The sequence below is a fragment of the Mya arenaria genome, chromosome 2 (genome assembly GCF_026914265.1).
Source record: "Mya arenaria isolate MELC-2E11 chromosome 2, ASM2691426v1".
In the NCBI taxonomy this organism is placed as follows: domain Eukaryota; kingdom Metazoa; phylum Mollusca; class Bivalvia; order Myida; family Myidae; genus Mya; species Mya arenaria.
Window position 1 is genome coordinate 30,566,678 of NC_069123.1, and position 4,524 is coordinate 30,571,201.

Genomic DNA, 4,524 nt, shown 5'->3' on the forward strand with positions numbered 1-4,524 from the left:
CCTATGGTCCCTTGCTCGTTTCTTCGAGCGAACGAGCCTTACATGTATGGTAGGGTCAGTAGGGCTTATATTGCCCATATACGCACAATGGTTGGGCTAAGGACGGGGCCAGACTAAAATCCTCGTAGTATTAACAGTTTCCCCGAATGTATCACACCGCCAGGTAACCCTTGGATACAGTGCCATTGGTCCCCTTGCTCGTTTTTAAGGCATCCGCACCATAACAGTGTCTGAATATGGGCCAAATTGGCATTGGGGGATCGAGTTCATGTCCCTATCCCGCATAGCCTGCCTAAAATCCTAGGGTATTCACATGTGCCATCACCTAGGGCCAGGTCTCGCTACACAGTGACATAGGCCCCTATGGTCCCCTTGCTCGTTTCTGCGAGAACGAGCCTTACATGTATGGTAGGGGTCAGTAGGGCTTATATTGCCCATATACGCACAATGTTGGGCTAAGGACGGGGCCAGACTAAAATCCTCGTAGTATTAACAGTTTCCCCGAATGTATCACACCGCCAGGTAACCCTTGGATACAGTGCCATTGGTCCCCTTGCTCGTTTTTAAGGCATCCGCACCATAACAGTGTCTGAATATGGGCCAAATTGGCATGGGGGATCGAGTTCATGTCCCTATCCCGCATAGCCTGCCTAAAATCCTAGGGTATTCACATGTGCCATCACCTAGGGCCAGGTCTCGCCTACACAGTGACATAGGCCCCTATGGTCCCCTTGCTCGTTTCTGCGAGAACGAGCCTTACATGTATGGTAGGGGTCAGTAGGGCTTATATTGCCCATATACGCACAATGTTGGGCTAAGGACGGGGCCAGACTAAAATCCTCGTAGTATTAACAGTTTCCCCGAATGTATCACACCGCCAGGTAACCCTTGGATACAGTGCCATTGGTCCCCTTGCTCGTTTTTAAGGCATCCGCACCATAACAGTGTCTGAATATGGGCCAAATTGGCATTGGGGATCGAGTTCATGTCCCTATCCCGCATAGCCTGCCTAAAATCCTAGGGTATTCACATGTGCCATCACCTAGGGCCAGGTCTCGCCTACACAGTGACATAGGCCCCTATGGTCCCCTTGCTCGTTTCTGCGAGAACGAGCCTTACATGTATGGTAGGGGTCAGTAGGGCTTATATTGCCCATATACGCACAATGTTGGGCTAAGGACGGGGCCAGACTAAAATCCTCGTAGTATTAACAGTTTCCCCGAATGTATCACACCGCCAGGTAACCCTTGGATACAGTGCCATTGGTCCCCTTGCTCGTTTTTAAGGCATCCGCACCATAACAGTGTCTGAATATGGGCCAAATTGGCATTGGGGATCGAGTTCATGTCCCTATCCCGCATAGCCTGCCTAAAATCCTAGGGTATTCACATGTGCCATCACCTAGGGCCAGGTCTCGGCTACACAGTGACATAGGCCCCTATGGTCCCCTTGCTCGTTTCTGCGAGAACGAGCCTTACATGTATGGTAGGGGTCAGTAGGGCTTATATTGCCCATATACGCACAATGTTGGGCTAAGGACGGGGCCAGACTAAAATCCTCGTAGTATTAACAGTTTCCCCGAATGTATCACACCGCCAGGTAACCCTTGGATACAGTGCCATTGGTCCCCTTGCTCGTTTTTAAGGCATCCGCACCATAACAGTGTCTGAATATGGGCCAAATTGGCATTGGGGATCGAGTTCATGTCCCTATCCCGCATAGCCTGCCTAAAATCCTAGGGTATTCACATGTGCCATCTCCTAGGGCCAGGTCTCGCCTACACAGTGACATAGGCCCCTATGGTCCCCTTGCTCGTTTCTGCGAGAACGAGCCTTACATGTATGGTAGGGGTCAGTAGGGCTTATATTGCCAACATACGCACAATGTTGGGCTAAGGACGGGGCCAGACTAAAATCCTCGTAGAATTAACAGTTTCCCCGAATGTATCACACCGCCAGGTAACCCTTGGATACAGTGCCATTGGTCCCCTTGCTCGTTTTTAAGGCATCCGCACCATAACAGTGTCTGAATATGGGCCAAATTGGCATGGGGGATCGAGTTCATGTCCCTATCCCGCATAGCCTGCCTAAAATCCTAGGGTATTCACATGTGCCATCACCTAGGGCCAGGTCTCGCCTACACAGTGACATAGGCCCCTATGGTCCCCTTGCTCGTTTCTGCGAGAACGAGCCTTACATGTATGGTAGGGGTCAGTAGGGCTTATATTGCCCATATACGCACAATGTTGGGCTAAGGACGGGGCCAGACTAAAATCCTCGTAGTATTAACAGTTTCCCCGAATGTATCACACCGCCAGGTAACCCTTGGATACAGTGCCATTGGTCCCCTTGCTCGTTTTTAAGGCATCCGCACCATAACAGTGTCTGAATATGGGCCAAATTGGCATTGGGGATCGAGTTCATGTCCCTATCCCGCATAGCCTGCCTAAAATCCTAGGGTATTCACATGTGCCATCACCTAGGGCCAGGTCTCGCCTACACAGTGACATAGGCCCCTATGGTCCCCTTGCTCGTTTCTGCGAGAACGAGCCTTACATGTATGGTAGGGGTCAGTAGGGCTTATATTGCCCATATACGCACAATGTTGGGCTAAGGACGGGGCCAGACTAAAATCCTCGTAGTATTAACAGTTTCCCCGAATGTATCACACCGCCAGGTAACCCTTGGATACAGTGTCATTGGTCCCCTTGCTCGTTTTTAAGGCATCCGCACCATAACAGTGTCTGAATATGGGCCAAATTGGCATGGGGGATCGAGTTCATGTCCCTATCCCGCATAGCCTGCCTAAAATCCTAGGGTATTCACATGTGCCATCACCTAGGGCCAGGTCTCGCCTACACAGTGACATAGGCCCCTATGGTCCCCTTGCTCGTTTCTGCGAGAACGAGCCTTACATGTTTCTTCGAGAATATTGCATGTCCTCTTATTGTATAGATTTTGATGGTGATATGGTGCTAGCACCGCATCACCGCGGTGATATGGGGATACGGTGCTACGGTGCTAACTTCACGCACATACTTGTATGTACTTTCTGGACTGACACAGATGGTAGTATGTTTACGCTTGCGTCTTTCAACAAGATTAAACAGGCTTTTACCGACATCAGTAGAACTATCTGAATAATTCTAGCATGTGTCAAACCTGTCACATTATGGTATACATTATTGCTATCAGGGGGCAATATGACCAGCATTATTGCTAACATCTGGCAATGGCCTACATAATTGCTAACATTTGATAGTATGGCCTACATTATTGCTAACATTTGGTAGTCTGGCCTAAATTATTGCTACCATTTGATAGTATGGCCTACATTATTGCTAACATTTGGTAGTCTGGCCTACATTATTGCTACCATTTGATAGTATTGCCTACATTATTGCTACCATTTGATAGTATGGCCTACATTATTGCTACCATTTGATAGTATGGCCTACATTATTGCTACCATTTGATAGTATGGCCTACATTATTGCTACCATTTCGTAGTATTGCCTACATTATTGCTACAATTTGATGGTATGGCCTACATTATTGCTACCATTTGATAGTATTGCCTACATTATTGCTACCATTTGATAGTATGGCTTACATTATTGCTACCATTTGATAGTATGGCCTACATTATAGCTACCATTTGATAGTATGGCCTACATTATAGCTACCATTTGATAGTATGGCCTACATTATTGCTACCATTTGATAGTATGGCCTACATTATAGCTACCATTTGATAGTATGGCCTACATTATTGCTACCATTTGATAGTATGGCCTACATTATTGCTACCATTTGATAGTATGGCCTACATTATTGCTACCATTTGATAGTATGGCCTACATTATAGCTACCATTTGATAGTATGTCCTACATTATTGCTACCATTTGATAGTATGGCCTACATTATAGCTACCATTTGACAGTATTACCTACATTATTGCTACCATTTGATAGTATGGCCTACATTATTGCTACCATTTGATAGTATGTCCTACATTATTGCTACCATTTGATAGTATGGCCTACATTATTGCTACCATTTGATAGTATGGCTTACATTATTGCTACCATTTGATAGTATGGCTTACATTATAGCTACCATTTGATAGTATGGCCTACATTATAGCTACCATTTGATAGTATGGCCTACATTATAGCTACCATTTGATAGTCTGGCCTACATTATAGCTACCATTTGATAGTATGGCCTACATTATAGCTACCATTTGATAGTATGGCCTACATTATAGCTACCATTTGATAGTATGGCCTACATTATAGCTACCATTTGATAGTATGGCCTACATTATTGCTAACATTTGATAGTATGGCCTACATTATTGCTAACATTTGGTAGTCTGGCCTACATTATTGTTACCATTTCGTAGTATTGCCTACATTATTGCTACCATTTGATAGTATGGCCTACATTATTGCTAACATTTGATAGTATGGCCTACATTGTTGCTAACATTTGATAGTATGGCCTACATTATAGCTTCCA